This window comes from Talpa occidentalis, unplaced genomic scaffold (genome assembly GCF_014898055.3).
Source record: "Talpa occidentalis isolate TD23 unplaced genomic scaffold, MPIMG_talOcc4v2.1, whole genome shotgun sequence".
Taxonomy (NCBI): domain Eukaryota; kingdom Metazoa; phylum Chordata; class Mammalia; order Eulipotyphla; family Talpidae; genus Talpa; species Talpa occidentalis.
The window spans coordinates 58,278,545-58,302,659 of record NW_026555331.1 but is presented as its reverse complement, the minus strand read 5'-3'; the positions used below and the strand labels follow the sequence as shown (position 1 = coordinate 58,302,659).

The following is a 24,115-nucleotide window of genomic DNA, read 5'->3' as shown; positions in this document are numbered from 1 at the left end:
AATCCCCCAGTAAGGTGTTATATATATATATATATATATCTCCAGCCCAGAGTTCCTGATTCTGCTAAGATTTATTTATCTATCTACCTGCTGAGCACTTAAAACTTAAAATTCATCATTTTTGCTCCCGTAAACTGTTCTCCCTATAGGCTTTTTTTTTTTGTGAATATCTCCCTACAGCCCCCTGTCAGTAAGCCAGAAATCTAGGAATCATCGCCTCTTCCCTCTCTTCCACATCTAATCAAGCATAGAATATTTTTTAGATCCACCTTCTTGATATCTGTCCCTTTGTTTTCCATCTACCCTGCCCCCTGCCTTAGCTCTGACTGTATAAATTAATTTCTTGCCTAGGTCATTCCAATGTCGTTCTCTGATCCATTCTTTATGTTATCATAGGAGGGATCTTTTTAACATGCAAACAGGTTCATGTTACTTTCTGCTTAAATTCTTCATTTGTTTCCGAGACCATTTAGAAAACAAATAAAGACATTTTGGCCTAGCACACTAGATGGTGATTGATCTGTGTCTGTCCATAGTTTTGATTTCATTTCCCTCCACTCATACCCTCCCTGTACTGCAGCCATAGCTACTTACTGGCTGAATATAGCATGTCACACTTTCTCCTAGAAATGCTTATTTCCTTTTTCTATTGAACTCCAGATCATATTTAAACTCTCTACTTGTGTCATCTCCTCCTGAAAGCTCATAATAGTTAAGAGAGTTTCTCAAGGTTGGACAGTAAATCTAGTGAAGAAGGTAAATTTGGAAGCAGGTGTCTGACAGATAATCCAGCAGACACATATTAAGCACCTATTATGAAGTTTTAAACTTGAATGATATATGCCTCCTGCCTTAAATCAATTGAAAGTTCAGTGAAGCAGGAGGAGAAGGAAATCATCATGAGGCCGTGTATCCAGTGGTTCAAAGTACAATCCTGAGAAGCAGAGATTTTCAGTTTAATGACAACCTATACCTCTCCAAGCTATGTGAACTTGCAAATATGATTTCTTATAAATTTATATCAGAATAAAAATGTCTACCTGAGAGGGTTATTGTGAAGATTACATTAAATATAATTATATATCCAACACATAATAAGCACTCACCTGGTTAAGGTGAGGAGGAATATGTTGGTGAAGTGCCCTGGGATGAGAGTTTTAAGAGCATGGACAGAGCGTGCTAATAAAAATGCAGGTGATAGGCACCTCACTTCTGAAGGCCAAGGAAAGCTGTTAGTCAGCTTCTTCACTGATAAAAATGGAAGCAGTTAAAATTTAATAGATTTGTGATGATTAAATGAAACAATATATAATGCTATCAAAGAACATGGCACAAAAAATACAATTTGTATTTTTTGTGAATATTCACTTTGGAGTTTGCATATTAATTTTTCCCTTCTTCTTGTTGGGATTCCTTGTGATCATCAGCTATGTAAAAAGGTCACGTATGGGATATTTATCACTCAAAATTTACTTAAATTCCAGAAATCCTTGACTGATAGGAAATTTAAGTTTCCACAATTAAACAGTACCTCAGTATATCTTACTTCTACTATAACCAAACCTGTGAATTCTTTGCAAGTAGCAAAGTAGTTAAGTAACCAGCATGACACTGGATATTTGTCAAGTCATTGAGGTGTCATCATATATAAGATGTGTACAGAGACCTGAGAGACCAGCATGCCAATCTGTGATTCTAAACTTTAATCTGCCACTATGTAAGGTCTTCATACAAACTTTGAGAGACGATTTAAGCATTGTTACAGTTATGAAGCGTGGATGAGCCTGTGGACTGAATAAGATTATTCAAGACATCCTAAGAAATACTGCATAGCGTCTGTCACTCCACAGTGCACTGAAGAAACACAGCCATGGCAAAGACAGGGGACATGTTGCAGTCTTAAGTCCTGTACATTAAGGGGATTTAATAAATGTACCCTGACTTATGAAAGGAAGACAGTGTTATTTAGGGCAATCATCATAGCAATTCCCCCATTTTTATTACACTTGAACGATGTGGTTAATAAGTCATTGAATGTTGTGTAGCTCTGTATTACAATCTTGGCATGATACTTTGTCTCAGATATATCCCTCTGAACACTAATTTTGTTGCACATATGTAAACAAGGTTTGCATTAATTAATTTATCAATTAAACAACTACTTAGGAAGCAAGAATTATATGTCATGTACCATGTTAAACTTTTGGGATATACTGATAAGGACACCTTCCCATTTGTCCTCTCAAGCAGCTCATAGGCTAGTGAAGCAATCATGTTAATAGAAATGTTGCAAAATTACATGGTGATTCTAATAATAAAGAGATAACAATAGACTAAATAATCTCAAAGATTAAGGCCACTAACTTTGCTTAGGGAACATTCTAAGATGTTCACCCATTATCTTTGAGCTTAAGCCTAAAAATTAATAGAATATGCCTTGAAAGTAATTGTGATAGGACATTCTTAAATTAACATTTGAAGAAAGACATGCCATGGCTTAAGGTCATATATTAATCTGCTGAATTTTGGGAAGTTTAATCAGAGAGCAGGTTATGTGGAGGAGGGATGGTTTAAAATAAGTCTAGAGAGTGAAATGCAAGGTGGAATGTGAAAAGCTCTGAATGCCATTTGGAGTTGGGATTATAGTCCTGCTCTATTAGGCAGAGGGAGAACTAGAAAAGACAGACACTGATGTTTGAGAGACCTGTGGTCATTGATCTATATGAATATGATGGAGAATGAACTACAGAGACTTGAAAGATATATAATCCAGTTTCATCTAGAAACCTTCCTGCATTTAAGTTTAACTGAAATTACCTTGTTTCACAACCTCTTCCCATTTTTACCATTGGTGGATTCCAAACCTACTCTAAGATTTTGAGAGAGATGAAGAGGAATCTTATATTTTATTGGATTCTCTTATCTATTTTGATTCTGTAACCAATTTTTTTCAGATCAAGTGCTCACAAGTTTGATAAGATTGATTCAAGTTTTTTAAAAAGGTGTCATCACCTAATCCCCATCTTAACCACCTTACCCACTTCTCATCTGTTTTTCCCTTTACTGCTCTTTATTTCTCATATCCTCATTGTTCAATAGGTGATGCCCAAACTGCTCACTCTTTTATGCAGAGTAAATAAGTTCCTTTGGTTTAGGCAAAGTTCTTTCATTAAATATTTGTTGAGCTGCTCTCAGAGGGCTGTGCCTTGTGTTTTGTGCTCGACAGAGAATGAATAAAAACAAATCCCAACTCTGCCCTTATGATGCTCACAGTCTATGAAGAAGGGCGTTTAATTGGTAATTGCATAGAAATATGGATTTTTATTCAAAGTGGGCTCCATAAGGATCCTAAAAAGTGAGTGGTGGAGGAGAAGAAACAGAGTTGGGAGATGTATCAATACAAGCAGGACCTAGTTTTGCTTTATCAGGACTCAACCCACAGTTGCTGGCTTTGAGGATAGAGGAAGGGGCCACTGCACCTCTAGAAGCTGTAAAAGGCAAGGAAAAGGGTTCTCCTTAAGAAAAAAAAGATACATGGATTATTATAAATGAAAAGCTTTACTAGGGTAAAAGGACAGATAAAAGGGCCAGAGGAAGGTCTCCTGGAGAATTGGAACTGAAATCTGAGGAGTGGGGAACTGGGCAAAGGGCCTGTGGAGCAGGAATCACCTTTCTATTGACTGACCCCCCAAAAAATCTTGATGGGAGAAACTTATGGAAATTGAAGAAATGAAAGCAGAACCAGTGTTTATGTGAAAGTTGCCAAACCACAGGTTAAATTGTTCACTGAGGGCCTGATGTGCCCAGTTTTGCAATTTTTGTTGAGAAGATTAGTACCAGTTTCTTCTCAAAAAGATTCTCTAGTCTCTTGTATGTACCATTGTCTCTCTTTTTTTTCCTGATTTACTCATCCCCCTGTTCCCTTCCCCTGAGCTTTTTTTTATTTTTAACAAAGGGTCTTTTTTATTTTTTAAAGATTTATTTTTTATTTTTACAAGAACTGGGGTACAGGCCAGATGTGCAGGAGGGTGAGAGGATTCAACAGAGACAGATTGGGAATACAACAGGCAGAATGACCGAAATACACTGCTGAGGGGAGCAGCGGACGAGACAGGAGAGGTCTGCCTCACCATGTGGGTTGCTCTGCTACTGGCGGGGATTGAACCGGCACTGCAGAGGCTGCGGGCAGCTTCACAGCGCTGCACTCAACCACCTGCGCTACCAGGGAGGCCCCCCCCCGCACTTTTTTGAGTAAATTTAATGTAGTATATATACCTGTTGGTTCTCAATGATTTACACCTGAAACATATAAAGTTATACTGCAATGCTACTTCAATTGAACAAATGTATTTCAGGCTTTTTGGAAGAAATGTGTCACTCTCTCCCTTAAAGAAGGGTTGACCTAGATTAGAAACACCAAACTCAGGAACATTTTTCAAAAGTATTTCTAAGCATCCCTAATGTACTGAGCTAACCATACTAGATGCTAGAGATACCCTCACTTGAACTGACATTGTTCCACAGTCCTATCTCATTTCCAGAAGTGAACAAAATGGACAAAAATCCTTGCTTTCTTATGAAAGAAAAAGATAAGTAAATAAATGTATAGTTTGCTAAATAGTAAGAAGGAGAAAATACATTCAGAAAAAAGGATATGAAGTTTCATGGTAAGAGGTTAAATATTACAAAATATAGTCTGAATAGGACTCTCCATAGGTAACTTCTGAATAAAGATGAACAAAATGATGAAGCTAACTTAGTCATATGGTAATTTGAGGTGAAAGCATTTTAGGTGAAGGGAAGGGAACAGGTGCACAGTCATGGAGGAAGGAGTGTACCTGGTGTCAGAGGAAGAGAAAGGAGCCCAGTGAACTAGGAGTTTGGGAGATTTAATTTGTTATAAATTAATTTGTTATAAAACAACAATTTAATTTGTTATAAAACAACAAATTAATATTTGAGAGAAACTGGGTGCTGTTGGAAGTTTCTGAGCTGAAGAGATGCTTGATCTGTGTTACATTTCAAGAGGATTGCTTTTTCTATCTCTTTTTTTTTTCAGTGATAACTGTATGTAAATAAAATATGACTCATGGTATATTTCAATTAAGCTTTCTGTCTGTTTGGAATGAGAACACATAGAAACCGTTTTACTTAGTAAAAAAGAAAAACAATCTCTGGAGGGTACCTGACTGCCTTATATAAATGTGACAGGACTAAGATGGTCTTTTGGAACTTCTTGAAGCAGGAAGTGCTGGGAGACACAGGCGTGACTATTATTTATAATAAACATTTTGCCTGATATTAATTTCTTTTTTTTTAAGATTTTATTTATTTATGCAAGAACTGGGGTACAGGCCAGATGTGCAGGAGGGTGAGAGGATTCACCAGAAACAGAGCAGGGTACAGAAAAGGCAGACTGACAAAATACACTGCTGAGGGGAGCAGAAGGAGAGACAGGAGAGGCCTGCTGCACCAATGTGGGACCTTCGCCGCCCGGCCATGATCGAACTGGCGCTGCAGAGGCTGCGGACAGCTTCACAGTGAGGCGCTCAACCGCCTGTGCCACCAGGGGAGGCCCCTGTCTGGTATTAATTTCACCTGCATTTACAGAAATGTTGGTGAATGGTTGACGAGAGTTAAAGAATGAATTAATGAAGTGTACATTGAGCAGGTTTGCTCAAAGCTCAGTAAATTGCCCACCTCCGCAGTGAATATGTTGATCTAGAGGGAACTGAGATCCTGGTTCTTTCTCCATTTTCAGTTATTTCACAACTTTGCCTTTTCCATCTGAACATTTGCTTTCTGGGAATATTTGCCTGGTTGTTTCTGTGACGGGGCTTGAGGAATGAATGCTAAACACTCATTTCAGAAATCATTAACATTGTTAATTCTCTGCTTAGTCTGCAATTTAATATAAAATAATTCCTTCTTTGCTTCAAAGCTGGTGAGAGGGGGAAATGGTTCCTGATGAGATACTTACCATGATGGTAAAAGGGCAGTAGGTGGTTCAGTGGAGGGAACAGTCTCAGAAATCAGTGTCCCTTCAAGACACTTTGCCTTGGATTCATTGTGGAGCTTAAGTAGAAGACACTCTTACATGTGTTTTGCATGAATCTTAAATCATTTTAGCAAACCATCCCTGTGGACCTCTCTACCAGGAAAAGACCTCACAAAATTTAGTCCCCATATTATCATGTTTTTGGATATGCCTGAAAGCAGGGCATAAATCAATACAATATTTGGATTGAATTTTCAATATAAGGAATCATCTCCTGAGTTACATATTATAAAATGAAGTGCACTTGGTGTAATGAAAGTTCCTTAATTTACAGATATATGTCACTTTTCACATCATTGAACACTCAAGGGCCTCTAAATGAACTGAAACTAGAAGGCTGATTCTCTTTACAGCTATTTTTTTCCATCAGTCTCTATAGGAAAACTAGTTTGAGAAGGTATTTGCAAGACTCCTGCAAGTGTTGAAACCTGCCTATTGTTGATAAAGGAATTTCATAAATCTTCCTAGGCATATCATGGGGCTGGAATAAGGGGAAAAAAAACAGTGTATTAAATCAATGCTTAATAAAAACTACCTGCCAATTCAGTTCATAAAACTCTTGACCTTCATATTGTAAGAGATAGCATATTTAATCGTCAAAAAGTGTATTAGATAACCAAAGTTTTAATCCTTCATCAGTCACAAAAGACATTGGCATATTAGTTTTACTATCAAAATGTGTGAATCTACACCACAATGAAATATTTGTTTTTAGTTAGATGGTCTATAAATCAGTCTTGCCTGTCCTTTTAATTATTGATTGATTGTTCTTATATCAGCATGATTGATTTAAAGGCAACTGTGAATAATAAGGTAGTTTTATGATAAAAAATGAAGGTGAAGTATGTAGATAAGAAAAAGTAATTTAACCCAAACAGATAATTATACTTTTAAGCACAGTAATCCTCAAAAAGTAGACACCATGGAGTCTGACAAAGATTTGGATTACCAAAGTTCTAATGGATTCTTACACAACTCTAAATTTTGCTATGGTACTGGAAAATTCCCTTGACAGAATTCTCATTTGTCCAACGAATAGGATTATTATTGCCTTTTACAGAGTACTTTCTTATGTAAAGGAGAACAGAAAATTTTATAAATGTGTATATATATATATATATATACAAACTTTTTTGTTGTTGTTGAAGATTTACTGAACACCTACTATATGTCAGATGTTGATAGCTGCCACAGGAATCATGGCAAATAAGACTCAGTTGTTGCTCAGTGTAAGCTCACCATGAGTCCTCTAGTTAGGGAGACAGACATAAACAAAAAGACACAGAGCTGACATTGAGGAGAGAACAGCTCTTCCTGCTATAATGATTTCAGAAAGATCTTCAAAAAATAACAAGATGCCCTAGTTGAGTCCATAAGGACAAAATGGAAATTAACTAGGCAATCCAGCCCAAGAAGTATTTGGGGGAAGGGCAATTTGAATACAGAGACAAGTCTATTAAAATAGAGGACTAGTTTATGCCTCGAAAAGACTTTACTGACCATCATGTCTACAGTCTTTATTCATAAATGATGAAATTGAAGGTCAGATAGAGGTGAAGTGCTCTGCTATTCTTTCTTTCACCTCTTTTCCCAGGAAACTCCTGTTCTTTCTTTTGGCTTCAGTTTAAATCTCACTTTGCTACTGGAAAAAATTCCAGAATACCTCCAAGATAAGTAGCTGTTCTAGCTCTGGCCCTGTAATACATGTCACAAGGACTTGTCTCTTTCATTGTAGTTGCCTTGATATGTCAGTTGTTTTGCTACTCTGAAGGTTCTGTGGAGGCAGAAGTATTGCTCCCTATTGTCCTCTAGGCATAACAGACATTTGTTTAATTAATTGAAATCACATACTAATCTCTTTTATCTCAATTTTCAGTCTGAAAATTCCTTGGATTCTCTTTTTCCATTTATCACTCAAATAAAATATTGGGAAAAGCTGGATTGAATCACCACCAGGCATAGTTGTGTTTTTAAATATACTATAAAGTGCTGATTGTCATATCTTATTTAAATGGTGGTAATAAAATATATCATTTCCATGGGATTCTGTGTAAACAATTTTCATTAATTGAATGCCAAATTTAATATTGAAGTCAAAATTCTAACGATTAAATGAAGACCTGTTTTATGATAGATTATGAAGATACTTTTCTATTTCCAATGTCTGCATTTGTATTGCAAACTGAGTTTTAATTGTTATGAATCATTTCTCTTACAATAACCTGAGTGGGTGGCAAAAAAAGCACTAGTATAAAGAAAATAAATGTAGGATTCCTGGAGTTTCATAAACTGGAAAACTTGTCTAGAACCATCAGGGGACTCATTCTTCTGCAAATAAAAGCTTCTGACAGGTGATTTTTAGACAATTAATAAAAAGTTGCATTGTAATTGGTATTTTTAAATCTCCTATGATAGAAATGTAATTCCATAAATAGATATTTAAATAAAATTCAAGACCCTGTCTTAACTGATTACAGCACTAGAATAATTTTATTTTATTAACGTAAACAAGCTTATTTTCTTAGCCCTAAAAGCAGAATATTCTTGATGCTCTTCCTTTAACCCTTTTGCAGAATTTTCTCTTCACTCTGTTGAAATGTTTATCAAAATTATATAGTTTGACCCATTCCCTGTTCTCATAGTTACCAAATTTTAAATTAACTCTACAACAGTCTCTCCTCACCATCTCATATTAAGATTTATTAATTTTTCTCTTGCAATATCTCTTGTCCTGTGCTTTCCATTAATGCCTCTGCCATCATTTACAGAGTCTTGCTACCAGCATCCTGGGCTATTATTTAAACCTCTCATGGATTCCTTTCATTCTGCCCATAAGTGCTGAGTTAATCCTTAAAAAGTAAAGTTCTGGTCATCTTCTTTTGGGCTGCAATCTTTGTTTGCTCCTCCTTGCATGATGCACATAATAAAATTGTCTCAACAGTATCTTTGGTGACTTTCTCACCCTGACCTCTGTGTATTTGTCAGCATCATCTGCTTCTCTCTGCTCCTATGCAGTCTCAACACCAGTCAAACCAACTTATCTGCTCTTCTCAAACAGGCAGCAACCATGCCATTAAACATTTGCTAAGTTAGTTTTTCTCTTGTTCTCTTTCTCAGAATTCTACTCTGTTCAATGTTGTTTTCTCTGAGATATTTTTGTGGATACTTCCCCTACCCCCAAAATAATTGATATTAATATCATGTGCCTGCAGCACTGAAAAACTGTTTTACAGAAATTATTTTAATTATCACAATAATATTGTAGTATACCTACTACTTTGTTAATTCCACATTTTATTTAGTTAATTGGTAAATAGTTGCTGGATGCTTAATATATGGGACACTCAGATATTATTGAAAATGGAAAACTTTTGTGTTTATGTATTAGTCTTAAACTAAGATTTAGAGAGATTGGATGATTTAGCCAAAATCAGTAAGCGATAAAACTCAGCATTTCACTGCTTGCTTGATGAACTCTCCACCTGGTTTTGATACATTTATTATGAATGTGTGTGATAGGGAGAAGGGTGGGATTTGAGGGGTAGTTGGAGTGTTGGAGGAGTTAAAAAGAGCTCCGAGATATTTCTGTTATCTCATTCTCCGAGTTGACAACCTCTGTATTAAAAAATACATAACAAAGCACCCACAATATTCTCTCTGTAATTGGTTTATATATTCAGGGCATATTACCCTGATTGGATTTTTTTTGCTTCTTAAAGGAGGAAGGAAAGTCACACTGATTGACTGGAAACCAATATTTTGCAAGACACTATGTATGTTATCTCCCAATTCTCATAACTATCACCTTAGAAAGGTATTTTTAACCTGATTTTACTCTCAAAGAGCCAAATACCTAGCTGACAATGGGCAGAGATAGTTTCTGAACTTCCTCTTTTTCACAGAGTCCTCTCTCAACCTACCTTGCAGTTTCTGTCTGTATCAAAGGGAAAAACCCTATTTTTCTCCTTATTCCTTACAGTACTTAACACAATGTCTTACACAGAATGTGCTTTTACATATATTTGTTTAAGGAATGAGGAACCAGTGCAGACCAGGCAACATTTCTTTGTTCAGAGAAATCAAATGAGCATCAATGTATAAAGCCCTTGAAAAATAAATAAGCCATCTGAAATTATAATGTCAGACACATTATTACATTTCACAGTTTTTCACAATTTGCACATTCCTATTGATCCATGAAATAATTTAATTACATAGATTATTGCATTATGATATAGTTTGGTATTGCCATTTTCTCCAGCATGTTGTTGGACAGAGATAAATTCTATCTCAGAAAGGAAATGTATTAGAGAAATGTCTAAAGATGAAAGGACTTACATTCAACTCTTCCATCCCCAGGATAGCTCAGGCAAGTTCCCTCCAGCATCTTTTAATGATTTGTCCAGACCACTTTTAAGTATTCCAAATGAAAGAATTTCAACCGTTTTTCAAGGAGCACTATGGAGAAATTGAGACATTTTGATGGAAAACTGTTCTGGCTAAATTTTGTTTGGAGAGGAAGAATATATCTTGACAATTGTCCATGTGCTCAGAAGGGAATCAGGCAGGACCTTAAAAATGTGTTTGTACAACATTTCATATTTGCCTTTTTGGGTAAATTTTAAATTGTTTAATAAAATTGTTTTTATGCATTCTGATTATCATTACTGAAGTTTTCTACTGAAAAAGGTCTATTTTGTGTAGCTTTTAATATTTTTAAAAACATTTTCATATTAATTTTATCCTGATTTGAGGCACATCGGGCTACTTGTCAGACTTTCTGGTTTCAATTTACAGAAATATGATCAGGTTACCCAGCTAATTGGGGTTGCAAGGATCAACAGGGAAATAAAGAGAAAAAAAGTCATTTTAACAATCTTGTAGGCAGAAGTCATGGAGAATTTAGATTTCAAAATTTACATATTAAATTCAATGTACTTTTGACAGTACAATGAAAGCTTTTTTTAAAAAAAAGTCTTGATAATTGTGATCAGACTAGACATATATTTATGCTTGTCCCAGTGTCACTCTGCCTCTGGATTGACTTCTGCAACTTCATGGTTCCCACTAACTCATAATTTCTACCTGTTCATGCATTTCTCTTATTGGCTTCTCATTTTTTCTTTTGACTGAAGTGCATCCTGTTACTTGTGTGTATCTCTTAGTCTGTAGTGTTGGACCAGCCTATTTGTGTTGATTTCGTGTCAGGCATGAATCCCTAACTTAGAGACCCCAGGGTAAAGACATTGCTTTCTGCTCCTTGTGGATACTGCTGTATGTTGAGGAGTCAAAGTATTGCACTCTCCTTCCCCCGCCCCCAGTTGAACCTGCTATTATTTCTATAAGGTGAATGTGGAAATGAAGTCTCAGAGAAGTTGTTCAATTTGTTTATATCCATACAACTACTAGAGGCAGACTCAGATGTAGTTCATAGTTTTCCTGACTCTTATATCCAAAAGCTGTACATGGCAGCTCACTAAGCACAGCTATCTTATGAAACTTTAACTTGATTTAAATTAATGTCATAAGTGCTCTAATACAGACTTCATCTTTATTAACTTCAGTTTGTTTGTAAAATGGGAACTTCTCATGTTTGTTGTGAGAGTAAATGAGACGGTGTACATAAAGCTATTAGCACAGTGTTAAAGGGCTAATGATTTATAAGTATTATTAGACTGCAGCACCTAAGTATTTTAGCGTTTGTGTCTCATAATTTATTTATTTTGTCAAAATTGTCCACTACTCTCCTATTTTTATTTAAAAAAAAAATCCAACCACTTCTAAAACTTCTTTCAGATTATTTAGTAGTAATGATAATGAGGAGGAACTTGATGACAATAGCTAAGATTTATTGAACAGTAATCTGCCAAACCCTTATTTTTATAGAATCCCTTATGTTGTATACTATGATCACTTTTATTTACAGATGGGAAAACTGAAACTTAGAAAGTTTAAGTCACAAACCTTTGCAAGAGTCAGGTCTGTCTGACTTCAGATCCATAGGTCTTAACTAGGACATGTGCTAATATTATTATTATTTTCCTTTTCCTTTTTGATGACAGCCTCTATTCCTCAGTACCCACAGAGTCCACCATTGGCTAATCACTGCATGTTCTCACCACAGCAACAGTACTTGTTTCAAAAGCCATGTTGCCAATTAATCAAACTCTTTATTGCTCTGGAAGCTAAGCATTGAAGATATTAAACCTAAAAGCTGTAGGTTTCTGTTTCAGTATTGTGGAGAGCCATCTGAGAATGAACTGACAGTAGAGAAAGTAGAGCAGTTAGAGAAGAGTCCTAATGGTTTCATGTACTTGGTTCCTGTTGTTTCTAAGGTAATGGTGCCCCCATTTTTAACCACTTTGTGTATGACTAAATTTAGTTAGCACAGAATTCACCATTTCTTTAAAAGTTAGTTAAACTTGCTAGCAAAGCATTTTTCTGAAAATAATGTTATGCATGTTAAAATAAAGAGAAGCAGAGTATAAGTTTATACTGCTTATAATATGAGAAAAATAATTACAATAAAATAAACAAGAAAGACATTAAAATTAGAGCTAGAAAAGATTTGAAATGAAAAATTAAAAAAAAACCTGCAGTGTAGAAAATTATTTAAGAATGGTGAACTTCAGTAATTTAAACTTTTATGATAAATGATCAATTTTATAATGAGCTTATCAATTCATTTCATGGTGATCATGGTACTCCATACTTCAAATCTTATTTGTTCATTCACTCATTCATTTATATATATATATATATATATATATTTATTTAAACTCATTTGAAAGCTGCTTTTGCATGCTTTATGTACTGTTTACATACTACTTAAATGCTTTCCTGCTAACTATGGCACAGTTCCCGTCCTGCCAGCACTCACAATCTATTGATGGGAACATGTGGGACCAATCACATACTGCCCTATCGAGAAAATAGTAATATGGGAGCAAGGAACATGGGATTCTGCTGAAAATTAAAATACTACATCAAGGGAAACCTTTATCAGTATGACATGAAAAATAAAAATCGTAAGTACAAAGAGTGTTCATAAGGTGACTCTATAAAATAAACAAAGTCAAAAGCATGGCATTCTAAAAAAAAGTTTATTATGCAATGACTGAAGTACGTATCATACAAGAAATGCTCACACACTGACAGAAACTAACAACAAAATGGGCAAAAGTTCTGAATAAGGCTATCCAAAGAAAACAAAATGTAAATGCCAATAAACACAAAAGGGCATAATGCTGAACACAGCAGCAACCATGAATGAAGACAATAATGACTTGCAAATACTGGATTTTCAAAAACTGAAAAATATTTTTGATCAGTCTGATCATTTTGATTCTCTTGGTGAAGCTATAAATGTGAAACATACAATTTCACATAGACTCAGGCTACTAGCTAAAAATATTTGGAGGCTAATTTAGAAAAACATATCAAACTTAGAGATGTAACACAGCATCTGTTTTATATTCAAACCAGCACACACTTAAATTTAAAGAAGATAATTGAAATGTCATATAAAATAGCATGATATTGCAACCCACATAAATATCTATTAGCAGAGAACTAATTAATGCTTCATAAAAAATAGTACACACACTCACATATGCATAACAATGTTTGTGTGAACATTGAATAAATACCAAAATATTGCTAATAGTCATCTCTGAGTAGTGGTTAGTGATATATGCAGAATGAAAAATCTTAATTTACATTTAGATACAGAAGCATATTTTTGTTCATTTGAAAAAAAGATGAGTCTGAGGACCCATATCCTGAAAAAAGATAACAGGAAACATATTTTAAATATAAATTACTAAAAACAAAGACAAAATGTAATTTTTTTTGTGATTTTTTTTTTCTACTCAGCAAAAGTCAACATCATTGCATAAAAAGTGCACTTGATCTTGGAAAGTGACCAAAAAGTTGTTTAAATATATGACTGGAGGACATGTGTAGGGAGCTGAGTGAATGGATGGTGGGGGACAAAATAGCCTAGGAAATAATTTTGAAGTAGAAAAAGACAATCATCTTAGATCCCAGTGCTTTGAAATTCCAAAATGCTATTAGATGGTTTAAGTCTTTATCATTTGAAAGTCTCTTCTTTAGATGAATATATTTTTTCCTAAAATGTTTCTACTTAAGATTGCTTTATTATTTAAGCAGCAATAATTTTTCTCTCTTGATTTTCTATAGTACAAAACAGGATCTTTGGCATGATAGAGAGAATGAATTTATCATTTTCCTTCTTCCCTTTTCTATACCACAGCCCTTATCATTTCCTGTCATCATTTTCTAAATGATTTAAACAATGAAGCTCTTCTTTCTCCTATGGGACCAAAGTACCAGATAATAAGTCTAATTTTCTGGAAATGTTCATGATATCCAGCTAACATCTAACAGTTTGTAATTACAATCCCTGACTTAACTACACTTCAATATTTATTTGTAACTACTCTGACTATACTTTTTAAAAAGTTCTTTGGATGTTTTTGAACAGATATTTTCCTTTCCTGCTGCTGCTGTTGTCATCATTTCTTGATTTAACTAATGAAATATTCCAATCAAATGCTAAATTAATTAATTTCATTATGCACAACGCATGAGAAAAAAATGTGTGCTTATAGAGCCAGATTCTAATGGCCAACATTTTTCCTAATAATACCTTGTTTTTGATATAAGATAGTGGTTGAGAAGGAAAGAGTTGTCTACATCCTTATATATACTTTAAAATTCATGGCCATTTCTCATACCTTAAAAAGCGGTATGTTGGCTGTATAAAGGAAAAAGGGGGAAATGGAAGGCTGTCTCAATGGGTTCTGCATTAGCTCATTAAATACTAAAATACCATTTCTATTTTACATAATTTAACATGGCAAAATATAAAAAAGGTGAAACCAGCAACCCCTAGGCATGCGTTTTAAAACATCCTCATTTAGATGCTAATTTTGATTCTAAGTGTATGACTGGCTTAAAAAAAAGCCATTAACAACAGGCCAGATTACTTAAAAGGATTATTAGGCAAATATGTCAGGTTGTTCTGATACCAAGTGGCCCCTTTTATAATCGAATACCACTTCCTTAAGTAAAACGGAATAAAGTGTTTGTTTTTAAAATAAACAGAAAAATCATACACTTGATTTAAAAAAAGAAAAAAAAAAGATAATAATCATCTCAAATATAAATCCTGCAGCTGAAAAATAAGGTTACCTTTTCCCGAGTCACATCATCTAGAAGTACCAGGCATCCATTGGCTGAATGGAGCCTCATGTAATGGTGAAGTGAACTAAAAACAAAAACAAAAAAAAACCTGTTTAATGCCAATTTCATACTGTGCCTTTTGTATTAGCAAAATCCACCATGACAGAAAAAGTGAAACAAGGAAAATAACAGACAAGAGGGAGAGTGGTTATCTCCAGTTGAGAGTGAAATCTCCACTGGCAAAAATGATAGTTAATGATATTAAAGTGAAAACTGTCAGACAAAAGAGATACACGTATATATTTCATAGTGCATAAATAAATGGTGGGGGAGGAAGGGGCAGATGGTTCTGTAAGTACATTATGACTGAGGAATGCTAAACTGGCCTTGAACATGGTTCACTGCCAAACTCTAACACATTTCTCAGTAAAGAAATTTAACCAACAGAGCTAAAACATGCAAGCACACAGAAAGTTACATTTCACCTTTGAACTTATTACACAATGAATCTTTTCCATTTCTTAATTGGTTCTCCCGCCTTCAGTCTCTTATGGCTCAAAGTTCTTTTCAAAGAGGCTGCCAGATTAATTTTCTTAAATGACTTCTTGTTAATGGTTTAATAGTTTTATGCCTCTTGCAAGAATATAAACAGTAAAGGGACGGGGATTGTTTCTTACTCATTTTCACTTATACCTTATACAGGGTTTTGTCAAGTGCTGCTTAATCAATTCTTGGTGGATGGATGGATAATTTTTAATTCTTCTGCATTGTCTAAGAAATTTGAAAATAATATTCACTCTGACATCCAAGTTTCCTTTTATCTTTCCAATATTCTTTTCTGTTTCTTCAGATTCTACACTATTCTCCAGCCAAAGTGAATGACTCACTGTTAAAGACACCCCTCCTTTACCTATTCATCTGTGTGTCTCAGCCCATGCTGTGAACTCCATCTGGAATATCATTTTTAGTCTCCTGTATATCTACCTCTCAAAATCCTATGTGCTTTCAAGTTCTATCATAAATATCAACTTCTCCATTAAAACGTCCCCTGACTGAGTGTGATCTACCTCCTTTTTTAACATTTATGATGCCCACAATAGTCTGCATTTTATTATAATCTCTCCTTTAATTAAATTCTCAAGTTGCTGCTTGTTTTCTTCTTACTGTTAATTCTTTTTTTTTTTAACCTTTGCTATTTGACTGTAAGCTCCTTAAGGGCAGGAATTAGAGTATTATTTATCATGCTAGCAATGTTTTCAGATTGTAGATGTCAATGCATGAGTGGACTTTAAAATTAGTTTAGTGGGTGTATAATTTTCATAAAATAGATTATAATAAGGTTATTATCACTAGAATAGGTTATTAACTAGAATAGGATAAAATTAGAATGCATCACACATATCATGGTTAAATATTCTTTCATGAAGTTATATTGGTTCATATGTCTGTACATTGTGTCATAACATAAAATATTTCTGTTTCTTGCAGACAAAATTTCCAAGGTCACTGTAATAGAGCATTTAGCTCAGTTACTTGCACGTAGTAAGTAATCTGCAAATATCTTGGAATGGATTTCTACGAATTTCGTCATTTACTTTAAAATGTACCATCAGTTATACACATTCTGCAAGTAAACTTTAATGTCAGATTAACACTGATAACCATTCTTTCAGATCCAGAATGATAGACTACTTGACATTGACAGTGCATTTTGAGTACAGAAAGGAAAATTTCTGCTAGAGTGGAGAGCAGTGCTACTTTTTTAGAGGCACTTTAATGCTTAGCTTTTGAGGTCTTTCTGTTTCAATAGTGTGGTCCATTTCTATTCATTCCTAATGCTTTTTGTTTCTTAATTCTAGTCTCATGAAAAGCTTCTAAATAAATGTAGATTTCAATTAATAGAGGCTAGACGGTTATTTATAATTAACCATCCTAATAATGTGAGATTGTTTACTAGCCAAATGAAATAGAAATGGTGGCTTTTACAATAAATTCAGGGTGGGAGCATGTTGCAGCACATTTGACTTTCTGTTATGGCAACACAGCTGGAGGCAGATGGTGGAAGTGGTTCGGAGCAGCCTGCCCATGAATAATGGTAGGCAAGGGTAGCCCAGCCCTGTGGGAGGCCTCAGGCTCTGCCACTTTTAGGAGAGACTCAGAAATACCTCTTTGTATGTGGAGTATTGTTACCTCTGAACAGGAAAGCAACCCCCTGCTAAAAAGCAGGAAATAGGGAGCAATGCTGTTTGAAATTAAAGTGATTACTTCACACACAAACACCCACACCTCTTGCAGGCTGCACAAGGGTTGTGGAGTCTGCCTTCCCTTTCTGGTCAGACTCACTGGAAGCCCTATGACTCTTTTTACCTCCATGGGATCGTAATTTTCTAGCCCTGCTGTTAATGTTGACATCTCTCCAGTAACACAAAATGATATTGAGAAGATAAGGATGGAAATCTTAGGACTTACTAAACTTGTCCAAGTTCATAGGAAGTTTAGATAATTTACTTATGGCAGAGCTGGTGCCACTGCATGTACATGCCTGGAGTATGCCTGTCTTGCTGCCCACAACTTTGTTCTGCACCCCTTCTTATCTCCTGTTCCTTACCAGATCAGGTTGTGTTGATCTTGGTCAGAAAGTCAAGCCCTGAACCATCATGAGATTATTTTCACAAAGGATTTTTTGTTTTGTTTTGTGTGTGTGTGCATTTTTAAAAAATATTTATTTATTTATGCATACAAGAGCTGGGGTACAGGCCAGAGTTGCAGTGCATGAGAGGATTCACCAGAGATAGAGTGGGGAGCAGAACAGGCAGATCTACTGCTGAGGGGAGCAGCAGGCCAGAGAGGAGAGGTTAGCAAACTGGTGGGGGATCGAACTTCTGCTGCAGTTGGTACGGATAGCTTCATAGTGCTGACGCCTAACCCCTTGTGCCACCAGGAAGGGCCCTGTGTGTGCATTTTTTAAAAAGTTATATTTATTGAGGTAATGTTGATTCACATCAATGTATGCCTTAGGGAGATAGGTTTATGCCGCTACAACTGTGTGTTATTTCATCACATCCACCACCAAAAACCCAGTGATCCTTTGCTCCCACCCCATCACATCCCCTTTCTGGTAGCTTTAATCATAGTCAAATGTGCTCTTTTCCCTCCTGTTTCCACCCCTCCTCCTCCCCTCTTGGATGCCTCAGATCTGTGGTCAGCTTTCAAGGTTTATCTTTGGGAAATGTTTTATTAGTGAGTGGCACCACCTCAGGAGGACAGCAATCAGTACTCAGAAAAAGCTGCCTCTCCAAGTGCCAAGTGAAGAAAGATTATATAGGAAAGTAAGCAATGTGGGAAGAGTTTCTTCATTCAGAGGCCTGGAGGTGCCAGGCAGTCCAGGAGTAATAAATCACAAGACTATTGATAATATTTCTGGAGTAGTTTTTCTCTCAGTTATAATCAAAACAACCCTAGGTGTTCATTGGGCACTAATGTGAGTGTCCTCAGAAGGAGGCAAACCATCACCACAGGCCTGAGGAATGTAGAACAGTACCTTCTAAGGCTGAGGTCATGTTCCCCATTCAGGCAGACCACACTTCATTTATCACCGTTATTTTCTTTAAATAACATTCCCTGCTAATTTACACAATGAAATCAGCAGGGTACTAGTCTTCTACAGCTTCGGTTATCTCTGCTTTACCATTGACCTGAGTAACAACACTCTCCCTTTCCCATGCATGCTGTAAGGTAGGGGAGAATGAAGTTTTCCTTATCTCTCAAGACCCTGGCTGGGCCTGAAAATTAAGCCAACACAGAGAAAAAGAAGTTTATTTAAAGTGTTTTACATGACACTAGGCCTTCATAAGAAAATGAAGACCCAACAAAATGGTTAAGCCTGAAGGGTTTTGTTCTAGGTTTGACAAAGAGTGAAAATAATAGGAAAAAACAAAACAAAACAAAACAAAACATAGAACAAAAAGATAGGAGCTATGGGTAATAAACTGCGGAGAATTCGTAAAACTTGTTATATCAGATTCCTCTTTATGACTCTCTGCCTTTGAAGATTAAGAAGCTCTTTTATTCCAGGTAGAGGAAGGCATATTTCATGAAGGTCTGCTTCTGGGGACAGGGGAAATTGAGAGAGTTCTTGCATCTGTAATTCCTCAAATTCCTGTACAATAAAATATCCAATATGCCAAGGTGGCATTTTTTGAGAAAGAATGTTCTAGACCCTATCAATGACATGACAATCAGAGAGAATTCTCTACTGACCTCTTAAGAAATTTTAAAGAAGGTTATTATTTATATTAGCTAAAAGTTTGATTAAAAGTTTGAAGTCAAGAAAAATTAGTTTTCAAAGGATAATATTCTATCCTCTAGTCAGAATGAATAAAAGAATTTTGTTAAAATAGAAGCATGATTTTCCCTTAGTTCTATTCCCAAGTAAGTCCAAATTTTGTTGGGATTGTTAGGGGGAAAAGGCGGTCCCAAAGCAAATTCCATACAGGCTTTGTGGACTCCACCCCCACCCCAGGTCAAAGCCAAAGACACTGGGAACTCCAAATCCCATCACCACCAAAGGGAAGGTGGCTGGGACCTGAGGGTGGGGTTAAGCAGCCAGGTGGATACAAAAGGCAGACACGTGGGCTTTGGGGGGCTCTCTCTCCATTTTGGGCTCTGGGCCAGCGCGGAGCCTCCGGCCAGCTCTGGGAGTGACTTTGGGTTTCCAGGTCGTCGGATCGGGTAGGACGCATTAAAGACTTTATTTCCCTATTTTCTCCCTGAGTTGTACATTTTCCTTATTTCCTTTCCTCTTGTAAATAAACCTTTTATTAACCCTTTTGTGTGTGTCTGTAGTAGAGTATTCATAAGTCCCTTTAAAGCGCGCGGGTGAGGACCCACAGCCAGGAACCCGTTTAATATCGGGGTTGCTCTATAACAGGATGACTGTAGATTGTTCTTTGTCATCGAAGATAATGTTAAATGTCAATATGTGGGACAGTGTCAATTTTTAAGCTAGAACTATGCTGTCCGATAGAATAATTAGGTTATTATAACCCTAATTTAAATGAACAGGAATAAAATAAATTTAATTTCTTAATTAAACTAGTCACATGCCAAGTAGTCAATATCCATATATCCTTAGATTTTACCCTATTGTATAGTACAAATATAGAACATTGCCATCATTGCAGAAAGCTCTATTATAGACACTTCTATCCTTAGTCTTACATTGTAGAATCCTAGGATGGCATACAGAATGGGTGTTTTAAATAGTTGTACATTAGCTGATGCTATTCTTTACTGTCAATTGGGCACTTTCCCTTCCTTTTTTCTTGAGTCAGAAGAATTCAAGGGTACTTTATTGTAATTATGAGTAGGTAAGATAAAAATTGATACATTTCTTCAGCAAATATTTATGAAGATTTACTGATGGCTTAAATTGTGATAGATATTTCAGATGGTAGAACTATGAGGACAGAAATGATTCCCATTCTCATGGTGAGGACATTGCAGTAAGAGACATAAATAAAAACCAAATATATACATCTCTAGTTGATAGAACCCTACAATAGATCCCCTCCCTTGCTAGTGGAAAATGATAGAGAAAAATCTGAGCATGCTGAAGATGAATCAAATCATTTCAATCAGGCCACTAATCTAGAAATTCATTTAATTTGGGGAATACTTTGTATTTTTTGATCAAGTTGAAGACATGCAGCCTTTGGTCAGGGAAGGACAGAGTAAGAAAGAATAAGGGAAGCTGAGGGTAGAGGAGAGAGTGAAGGACTTGTTTATTTTAATTTGACTCATGGAATGGACCTCGGAAGAGACTTTCAGAACTTCTCAGAAATGGGCCATTCATTCATTCATTTGTCCATTTATCTCTTTAACATTTCTGTGTTGGGTAATATGCTAAAAACCTCAAGAATAAAAAACAAAACCAAACCCTGTGGGTTTATTTAATTTTAATACGCAGTCAAAAGACAGCTAAATACACTGGATGCCAAATTTAAATGTCCTCTCCAAATACTTTAATGAATAAAAGAGATAGACAATTTTATAATGTCCACTTAAATAGTAGTAATCTTGAAAGAATGATCACATGCTCCCAGATGGATTTGTTTTTATCCTGCCTTTGCTTGGTTCAGACAAATTTTTTTTTTTTTTAAAGATTTATTTATTTATTTATACAAGCACTGGGTACAGTCAGAAGCGCGGGAGGGTGAGAGAATTCACCAGAGCCAGAGCCAGGAGCAGAACAGGCAGAAGGACCAAAGTACACTGCTGAGGGGAGCAGTGGGCGGCAGGAGAGGTCTGCGCGCCATGCGGGACCCTCCTTCAGTGGCCGGGGAGCAGCCGGGGATCAAACCGGTGCTGCAGAGGCCGCGGGCAGCTTCGCAACCCAGTGCTCAACCGCAGCGCCACCGGGGAGGCCCTGGTTCAGACAAATTTGACTCAACACAGACACTGGCTTGATCCACAGAGTGGGATTGGTGGGTAGATTTGGGAGACCATACTGTCTAAATGGATACTTAAAATGTTAGGTTGCTTTATTTTTTCTCTGGTAATCCAGAAATAGAGTGCCCATTTCTGGTCAGATGCAGGCTTGTGTCAATGATATCTTTTTCTACACAGCAACTGAAATAACTTCTAAATTCCTTCTTTACTTTAGTGTTTCTATGCTTTTTGATAAATACCTTTGTCCAATTTTTCCTTGCTTTGATGGTTTTCTGTGCTTTTAATCCCATTATATCATGTAGCCTCCTTTACAAAATTGACATTTTTCATTAATTTTGTGACTGGTACACAAGACGCACTTGTTGAGTTCAACCATCTTGGGAATAATGAGGCTTTAAAGCATTATCTCAATAATGTTTAGTTGTTTACTTGTCTAGTTACTTGAATACTCAACATATAAACACAGTGAGACAAGGAACTGGAATTGTCTGATCCAGAGATGCTTCCTTAACACCAAGCATGACTGGCATATAATTTGCCCCTTCATATTCCCCCTTCCATGTAATCACTAAAGGGATAAATGTGGATGAGTTAATCAGTTGTCAGCATGACCTGATCTCCTACAGCTTGCTCTTTAGAATTTTGGTAGAACATACCCAATTTTTGTAAGTTAATGTTGTAGCCTGCCACTTTACTGTATTCACATATTATTTCCAGTGGCTTTTTACTGAAGTTTTTGGGATTCTCTATGTCATCTGAAAATAATGAGACTTTTACTTCTTCCTTTCTAATTTAGATTATTTTTATGTCCATTTTCTATGTAATTGTTCTTGCAAGAATTCTAATTCTTGAATAATGCTGGTGAGGAATAGACATGCTTTTCTTTTTTTTTTTTATAGAGGGTTTTTTTTTTTAATTAGATAATAAATTTTATTGTTATATTCCCCATACAATTGCAGCCCCCCCATTCTGACCCCAATCCCTCCCCTCCCGCCCCCACCCCCCTAAAAGTGTCTCTGGTTCATAGTTTTTTGTTGATTTTGATTTTCACTTTCTTATAGTTATTCATTTTCCTGGTCCCTTATTTAAGTTTTCTAGATTCCTGCTATGAGTGAGACCATCCGGTATTTTTCTTTTTCTTTTTGGCTTATTTCACTGAGCATGATCCCTTCCAGCGCCATCCATGTTGCTGCAAATTGCATGTGTTTATCTTTTTTGAATGCTGAGTAATATTCCATGGTATATATGTACCACATCTTCTTGATCCAGTCATCTATTTTTGGGCATTTGGGTTGTTTCCAAAGCTTAGCTATTGTAAACAGTGCTGCTATAAACATAGGGGTGCAGGTGTTCTTTGGAATTGATGTTTCTGTGTCCTTTGGGTAAATTCCTAGGAGTGGAATTGCTGGATCATATGGAAGCTCTATGTTTAGTCGGTCCAGAAATCTCCACACAGCTTTCCATAGTGGTTGGACCAGTTTGCACTCCCACCAACAGTGCAGAAGAGTTCCTTTTTCTCCACACCCTCGCCAACATTTTTTGTTGCTAGTTTTTTTAATATGTGCCATTCTCACTGGTGTAAGATGGTATCTCATGGTAGTTTTGATTTGCATTTCCCTGATGACAAGTGATGTTGAACATTTTTTCATATGCCTGTTGGCCATTTGCATTTCCTCTTCTGAGAAGTTTCTTTTTAGCTCTTCTGCCCATTTTTTGACTGGATTGTTTTCTTTGTTGTTGTTGAGTCTCATCAGCTCTTTGCAGATTTTTGTGATCAGTCCTTTATCATTAGTGTTGTGTGCAAAAATGTTCTCCCAGTTGGTGGGGTTTCTCTTTGTTTTTGTTATTGTCTCTTTTGCTGTGCAGAAGCTCTTTAATTTGATGTAGTCCCATCTATTTATCTTTGCCTTCACTATCACTGCTTTGGGTGATGTGTCTGTAAAGATGTCTTTGATGTGCAAATCACGTAGTGTTTCGCCTATATTTCCTTCTATATATTTTATGGTTTCAGGTCTTATAGACATGCTTTTCTTATACCTGATCTTAGATGAAAATTTTTCTAGTTTTTCACCATTGAGGATGATGTTAGCTTTGGGTTTTTCAGCATTTATTATGTTGAGGTATATTCCTTCTACCCTGATACTGTGAATTTTTTTAATCATAAAAAGGATGTTGAATCTTGTCAGATACCTTTCTGTGTGTATTGAATGACCAAATGACTCGCCCTTTTTTGTTGATATAGTATATAATGATTATTGATTTGTATATCTCAATCCATCCCTGGCATCTTTCTAATCAATCCTGCTTGGTGTACGATCCTTTTTTGTGTACTTTTAATTTTGTTTATTAGTATTTTGTTGAGGATTTTTGCATTAATGTTCATCGAGATACCAATCTTTA

The 24,115-nt window shown here is 36.0% G+C and overlaps 1 long non-coding RNA gene across 1 annotated transcript in view; it reads right to left on the bottom strand.

Annotated features, from left to right (window-relative positions):
• Positions 1-24,115, bottom strand: part of LOC129145301 (uncharacterized) — a 164,274-nt gene that overhangs the window by 35,650 nt on the left and 104,509 nt on the right. The window contains exon 2 of the long non-coding RNA XR_008550647.1: positions 15,275-15,350. This is a non-coding gene — a long non-coding RNA (uncharacterized LOC129145301). The remainder of the gene's footprint in view (positions 1-15,274; positions 15,351-24,115) is intronic.